This window comes from Dermacentor variabilis, chromosome 8 (assembly GCF_050947875.1).
Source record: "Dermacentor variabilis isolate Ectoservices chromosome 8, ASM5094787v1, whole genome shotgun sequence".
Taxonomy (NCBI): Eukaryota; Metazoa; Arthropoda; class Arachnida; order Ixodida; family Ixodidae; genus Dermacentor; species Dermacentor variabilis.
Genome location: NC_134575.1, coordinates 55,360,601 through 55,369,159, shown reverse-complemented (window position 1 = coordinate 55,369,159; position 8,559 = coordinate 55,360,601).

Sequence of the window (8,559 nt, the reverse complement as noted above, 5' to 3'; positions counted from 1 at the left end):
GAAAGACTATTGAGCTATAAATAAAATTGCGTGTTTCATAAGTGTTACTGTAGCAAACATGGTAGTTGATTGTTGGTTGTACAACTACTACCTTACTTCAACGAGCAGTGCTAGGCGCGGAACGTCAGTGAGTGTGAATAAAAATTTCGCATTGGCTCAGCATACCAAACAACAGTTCCCATGCTTAGTGAGCAATAGTTTGCAGTTCTTAAGCTCTTGAACTACGCCTAAGCCATCATTGAGAAGGGGTCACTTGCTAATACATTTCTTTTGCTTTCTTGCGCTCTTTCCGTCTTTAATTTATCTTCCTCTTTCCGCCATGTTTACCTATTTTGCAGCATTTATTAGTCAGACCTCTCGTTAGTTCATCAAATCTTGATTGCGCACGCTTCTGAATTGCTTGTTCATTTGCAGAGATTTTCCGTCAACTTCCCGACAAGGGGTGATGAAGCCATCGTTCTCTTGTACATTCGTCTTGAGTACGCGGACTATTATGCACGCAGTTCTTATATCCGATCACATGTAGGGGGTCTAGTATCCAGTGAATTCACCCGTCATCACAACTCACACTTGATCGAAACCGATGAGAGCGCTTATGTCTGCTTTACCGACCACGGCTTCGTACCGTCGTTGATCAGCGATGTCATTTCGAGATTTCTGGGTTTCCACGAAGAAAGATGAGCTAGTTGTACTTGCCTCGGTATCTCGGCATATGTGTGGAATTTATAACGCTTACGTGTCAACTTCCACGTCTGTGAACCTTCTCCGCAGACGTGGCTGTACAACACACCGCTTCTACCGTACTTGACTTGACTTGTATGGAAACGTGTTGACCCGAATGATGGTAGTGCCCACACACTGCCACTTCAGCTGTTGTGATTGTCATAATGTCAATTAGAATATCGACTATACCAGCTTGCTCTCTGATCTCTCTGATCCAAACCGCTCTCTTTGTCTCTTAACACAATGCCTAGCATTCTTCGGTCTATCGCTCTTCGCGCGGTCCTTAACTTGTTCTCAAGCTTGTTTTTCATTCTCCAAGTCCCAGCCCCATATGTCCGCACCGGAAAAATGCACTGATTGTACACCTTCCTTTTCAGTGATAATGGCGAGTTTCCAGTAAGGAGTTACCAATGTCTGCCGCATGCGATCGAACCCATTTTTAATCTTCTATGAATTTCCTTCTCATAATCAGGCTTCCCTGTGAATAATTGACCTAGGTAAACGTGCTCCTGCACCGCCTCGAGAGGCTGACTAGCGATCCTAAGCTCTCGTTCACTTGCCGGACTATTCATCATCATCATCTTTGCCTTCTGCATATTAATCTTCAACCCCACTCTTACGCTGTCTCTCTGTTAAGGTCCTCTATCATTTGTTCCAACTCGTCTGCAGTGTTTCTGAATAGAACAATGTCATCGGCAAATCAAAGGTTACTGAGATATTTGCCGTCCATCCTTACCCCTAAGCTTTCGCTGTTTAATAGCTCGGATAATTATTCCAAGTACGCAGTGAATAGCATCGGAGTGGTTGCGTCTGCTTGTGTGACGCTTTTCTTTATAGGTATCTTCCTACTTTTCTTGCGTAGAAATGAGGTGGCTGTGGCGTCTCTGTAGATATTTTCCACGGTATTTATGTAAGTGGTCTGTACCCTTTGATTACGCAATGCCTCTACGACTGCTGGTATCTCTAATGAATCAAATGCCTTCTTGTAATCTATGAAAGCCATATAGAGATGTTCATTGGGCTCGGCGGATTTCTCGATTATCTTATTAATGACATGGATGTGATTCATTGTAGAGTATCCCTTCCTGAAGCCAGCCTGTTCCCTTGGTTGACTACAATCTAGTATTGCCCTTATTCTATACGAGACTATTTTGGTGAATATTTTATTTATTACTGGGAGTAAGCTAATGTGCCTAAAGTTTTTCAATTCTTTAATTTCTCCCTTTCTGTGGATTATTATAATGTTTGCGTTTTTCCAGTTTTATGGGACCCTTGCAGGCGATAAGCACTTCGTATAGAGAGCTGCCAGTTTATCAAGTTTTATGTCTCCTCCATCTTTGATTATATCTACTGTCATTCCATCTTGTCCTTCCGATTTTCCCCGTTTCATGTCTTGCACGACCCTTCTGACCTCATAGCTTCTCATAGGAGGAGTCTGCAACGTGTTCATTACTGCTTCGAATGGAGGTAGCGTGGCTGCTTTGGGTACTGTAAAGGTCATTATAGAATTCTTCCGCTGCTTTAACTATACCATCGAGATTGCTCATGATATTACCCGGCTTATATTTCAGAGCATACATCTTTGTTTGTCCTATGCCAAGTTTCCTTCTCACTGATTTCAGGCTGCGTCAATTATTTACAACTTCTGTCTTTCTCACGTTATACTTTTGAATATCACTTATTTTCTCCTTGCTGATCAGTTTTCTCTGATCTCTTGAGTTGGACGCTTTCATTCTTTGTCGTTTCTTTATTAGATCCTTTGTTACTTGGGAGAGCTTGCCTACTGGTTGCATTGCTGCCTTGCCGCCCACTTCAATTGCTGTGTGGGAAACCGGTCTAGCTAAGGTTTCATGCATTACCTATATGTCATGTTCATCTCTTTGTTCTAAGGCAGCATATATGTTGGCAAGTACCAGCCTGAATTTCTCTGCTTTTACCCTTACTGCCTCTAGGTTTCCTCTTTCTTGTTGACCAATTTTACTCTTTTTCTCTTCAAATTGAGGTGAATCCTAGCCCTCACAAATCTACAATCACTGTGCTTTACCCTACCTATCACTTCTATATCCTGCACTATGCCGGGATCGGCAGAAAGTACGAAATCAATTCCGTTTCTTGTTTCACCATTCGGGCTTTTCAAGATCCACTTTCAGTTGCTACGCTTCCTGAAGAAGGCATTCATTATTGGAAGCTTATTCTTTCTGCGAATTCTATCAACATGTCTCCTCTAGCATTCTATGAATCGACGCCGTAGTTGCGAATTGCTTATTCACCAGCCTGCCTTTTCCCCACTTTTGCATTGAAGTCGCCCATTACTGCAGAATACTGTGTTTGCCCTTTTCTCATCGCTAATTCAAGAACTTCATAAACCTGATCTACTTCGTCATCATCGTGACTGGACGCTGGAGGGTTGGCTTGAACTGCCTTTAATATATACCTCTTATTAAGTTTCATTACAACTTCTCCTACCCTCTCATTAATGCTGCAGAATTCATCAATGTTACCCGCTATGTCCTTATGGATTAGGAATCATACCCCGTATTGCTTCTTATCTGGGAGACCTGTATAGCAGAGGACATGGCCGTTAGTCAGCACTGTATAAGCCTCACCAGTTTTTTAATCTCGCTAAGGCCAATGATATCCTAACGGATGTCTGATAGTTCCTCAACGAGTCCTGCTAAGCTAGCCTCACTCGACAGAGTTCGGGCATTAAAGGTTGACAGGGTCAGTTTACATTGGCAGCCTGTCCGGACTGAGAGATTCTTAGCCCCCTCTGCTACGTTACAGGTTTGACCACCACGTTGGTCAGGTGTTCCGTAGCTGCTGCGGACTAAGGGCCATGGATGAGTTGTTGGATTCATTCGGGAGGGGGTGGACGTGTACTGCACCAGGGAGGCCAATTTCTTTCCTAGTGAACGAGTGCCTTTCTTCACAAAAGGCATTATCGAGCCTTCTCCAGTCCATGGGCTTCCCCTGTGGGGCTACTCAAAAAGAAAGACGGCAGCTGGCGCTTTCGTGTTGACTACCGACACTTGAACAACATTACGCACAAGGACGTATACCCACTGCCCCTAATCGATGACGCGTTAGACTGCCTCCACGTACACACTGTACTTTTCTTCCATTGACCTGTGGTCCGCATACTGGCAGATTACCGTTGATGCCATGGACACCGACAAGACTGCGTTCGTCACTCCTGATCGACTTTACCAGTTCATGTTTTTGCCTTTTGGATTGTGTAATGCTCCCGCAACCTTCGAGCGAATGATGGATTCTCCCCTTAGGGTCTAAAGGTGGTCTACTTGTCTTCGTTATCGAGATGATGTGGTTGTCTTTTCGCCTATATTTGAGATCCACCTAACCCACTTGTCGGCTATTCTCGATGTGTTTCGCCGCGCTCGCCTGCAAGCTAACTTCTTTAAGTGTCGTTTTGCTCGGCGTCACATCACCATTCTTGGTCACTTTGTTAATGCTAGTGGTGTCGAACCTGACCCCAACAAGGTGCATGCCGTCCAAGACTTTCCTGTTCCTCCCTCAGTCAGATATATCCGGAGTTTTGTCGGCTTGCGCTCTTCCACCGCTTTGTCAAACATTTTTTTCGGTTTTGCCCGGCCACTTTCTGACTTACTAAAGAAGGACGTCTCTTTTTATTGGGGTCATGAGCAAGCTACCCATTCACCACCATGGTCAGTTTACCTACATCACTGCCAATTTTGACGCAATTTGACCCTTCGGCCCCTACAGAAGTTCGCACCAACGCCAATGGCCACGACGTAGGTGCAGTCCTCGCCCGACGGCAGAACGAGCAGGAACGTATCATTGCCTACGTCAGCCACATTCTCTGGTCGTCTCAGCGCAATTTTTCGATAACTGAGCGCGAATGCCTCGTTTTAGTCTCAGCTGGGGCGAAATTCCCCCTACATTTTCAATCGTTATGGACCACTACACCTTTTGCTCGCTCTCGTCACTGAAGAAGCCTACAGGAAAGCTTGCTTGATGGGCTTTGCGGTTACAGGAGCACGCATTTGGCGGTTTGTACAAATTTGGCGGAATGCACCAAGATTCTCACTGTTTATCACGCTATCCTGTCGACCCTCCCGACAGCGACGAGAGTGATACAGATGACTTCATCATGGCCGTTTCAGATCTGGCCAACATCCACGCTGAGCAGAAAAGTGACGACACATTGCGGACTATAATCGGCCGCCTGCACACTCGTCAGCCCGACCCATAGCTCTGCCTGAGCTTTACGACCATGTTTACCGTCGTAGTACCACTCCCTACAGCCCGGAAATTCTGCTTGTTCTCCCCAAGCAACTTCGCGCTTGGGGAGAAGTGCACGATGCCCCAACTTCTCGCTACCTTGTGGCATCCCGCACGTACCGTCGCATGTGGTGCAGGTTTTTCTGTACTGGTCTGTACCAATCAGTTCGACGCTACGTCGGAGCGCGGACCTTTGCGAGTGACGTAAACAGCGCGCGGAGTTGCCTGCAGACCTTCTACAGTCCATTGATATATCCAAGCAGCCGTTCTACCGCATCGGTCTCGACCTTCTCGGCCCTTTGCCTACGTCTACTTAAGGGAAGAAGTGGGTCGCAGTTGCAACCGACTGTGCTGCATGGTGTGCTATCACCCGAGCTTTGTCGACTAGTTGCGCCACTGACGTCGCTGATTTGTTACTTCGTGACGATACCCTTCGTCATGGTGCCCCTAGCCAACTGCCCGAAGACCGAGGCCGCTACTACTTGTTCAAAGTTGCCGATGACTTCCTTCGATCCTGTTCTGTCTAGGGCAAGTTCACTACTGCACGCGACCAGCAGACGAACGGGCTCACCGACAGGCTGAACTGCACCTTAACCTATATGATGGCGATATACGTGGCTCACAATCATCAGTACTGGGACAACACTTTACAGTACAGGTAATCCCGTCACGACACCACCGGTTTTTCTCTATTCTACCTCCTGCTTGGCCGCCACCCAGCATTGGCTTTCTGAACGTTACTGCCTGCTGTCGTCACACCGTGTATGGCGGCAATGCTGCCGGACGAGCCCACCTGGCCGGTCAGATCGCTCACGAGCAATTATCTGACTCGCAGTTACTTCAGAAGGACTGCTAGGACCACAACTACCGCCATCTCTGCTTTTGTGCAAGATCTCTTGCACTTTTCTGCGCTCTATTCGTTGTGTAGGTCTTTCTGAAAAGCCTTTGTCACTTTATACCAGACCTTGCAAGGTTTTACGGCAACTTGGTGGCGTGAGCTATGAAATCGTGTCACTGGACAGTTTGTGACCATCTACCATGTCATCTAGTGACGTTCTGTACGTATCACCGTTGAAGCCATCTTTTTCTACCGCCTCCTCCTTGTGCAATTTGCACCGAGACGGCGCTCCGCCCCCCTAGAAGGTTAGATGTTACGAGCCACCTCGTTGTACTAAGGAGGAAGACGACGATGCCCAGGTCATTGGGTGTGTTGAGCCATCTTGGCCATTCCTGTAGATAGTATATGTTTATAAATCATGCTTCCATTTCACCTATTTGCCGTCGCAATGTGTTATTGCCCAAGAAGGGAACGTCTGAAGCAGGATGTTCATCGATGAATCCTCGGTCGTGCGCTGATTTTCTCTGAACATGCGCAGACAGCCGTGCCTGTGTTTGCATTCCTTGAAGGTACCCTGACATTTGTGCTGCCGATTTCACGACTCTTACGACTTGAGTTTTGCGGAGAAAGCTCAGTCACCGCACGATGCCCTCGGCCTATAAATCATGGAACCTTGAGTCTGCAATCACACGCCCTGCGACATTTAGTCGCGCATGTGAAGCATATCATGTCTCCAGATAAAATGTGCTTCTTTTACAAAAGTGGGAGATCAAGTGGACATACTTCCGTAGAATGTTGACTCGATTTACAAAACACAGTTCTCACGTACTGTATTGGAGCTGTTATCGAGAACTGAAGACGTGGATTTAGTGCAGCGAATATACCGACATTTCTTATGCGCACTCTTATTACAGGTGTCTCTTCCTCCATGGTACGGGAACGCACTTTTAGACAGGAACATTAACAGGCGTTCAGCTCCTCAATAGGAGCTGCATTACTGCTATCACTTGTCGCCCGTTTGGCAAGACCGGTAGTACTGTACCATTAGATCGTGTGGCAAAAGCCGCCGGAATAGGTCACACCATATGGAGGAAAAAGACGTCAAGCTCACCCCTAGTTTACGCACTCCTCTAACGTTGATGACGACCTGGCCATACAGCCTGTGAAGAGCTGTCAGGTCGCTTGGACTGACCTAAGGCAATTTACGAAGCCTGGAGAAATACTTCTGTTCGTGTCTTGTTTTTTTTACGGAAGCGCTTTTTGTGTATGTCGATGTCGTCATTGAAGGAAGCTTCTGTGTTTGGCAGGCCCACAATAGCTGAGGCTGCGTAATCTCTAAGATAGTTGAAGTTCAGGTAGTGCAACTTGTGCGTCGCGATGAGGTTTCCATAGCGGTAAATAATCTGGCCGAATTGTTCCCAGAAGTCGTTCCATCCACACAGATCACCAGCAAAAGAGGTGATAGTAACTTTAGGTAGCTTTCCTCCATATGCTTCTGAGGTACTGGCCACCGACGAAGTCCGATGCTTTGTTGTCGGTGACATCGAATTAACAACGCTTGCTCGCTTGTTAAGCAGCTCACTCATGATGCTGGCAGTGTCGTCTTCGTATTGCACAAGGGTGCGGTATTCTTGCTCGAACACTTCATCAGCTGTGTGACTCTAGCACCTCAGTTATTTTGTTCAGCTCATCGCTGTTCGTCCTCCTACGTCTCTAAGGTGGTTGTTTCATCACCGACAAAAAATCCCTTGCCTCGTTGATAGTCCTGACGTTTAGGGATGTCCTCTAGGTCCGCATCGATCTCAGCCTAATGATGGTCAGTTCACTCTTAACCATCCGTGGTCTCCGGAAGTAGTTCCCGGGTTTCTGCACCAAATCAGAAAATCGTTTCAGAAAATACGTTTATTTTAGCCGTTCTCGTAGACTGCGCGTGAGCATGTGTCCCATCATAGAAGGACGGTCTTCTTCGATCCGAGACAGGGCTGGGCTTAATTCAACAACATTTTGCATCAAATTGGGTCACCGATTGTCTGCGTCAGTGTATGTACCACTCTTCAATTATCTTTGAGATTATTCGGAGTCTATGGAAGCCTCTAAAATTCAAGGCGCACTTATTTATCCTGTGGTTATCTTACGTGGAAGACGCGAAAGCATTACGACTACCGCGCGATGCCTGTGCTCTTTGAGTCGCCTTAATTTAACTTCGCTTTGATTAATGCCAAAGGCCGTGAGTTCGACTCCCACCAAAGGTAGTAGGTTCGAGTGTCTTAATTTGGCTACACTAATTAACTCTACCTTAATTAACTTTGCCTTCGTTAACAACAAATGTTCTTGGTTCGACTCCCAACAATGATTGTGAGTTTGAGTGCATGAATTAGCTCTATCATAATTGAGCATGGTTAGTTCAATTGTGTTAATTAGCACCAAATATCATGTGTACGACTCCCTCCAATGGCCATGGGTTCGACTCCTACCAAAGATTGTGGATTCGATTGTCTAAATAAAGTCAACCTCAAATAATTGTGCCTCAGTTAACTGCGCCATAATCAACAACAAAGGCAGTGGGTTCCACTCCCACTAAAGATTCAGGGTACGTGGCCTTCTTGCAGCATTGTGCGGTCACGCCGATAAAACCGGATTTTTCGCCTCGTGAGCCATACAATGCTTTCGCAATAATAATTGTTCTTACAGGCTCTGTCAATACATTTTCCTAATTGACATTTTGCATCCAAAATAGA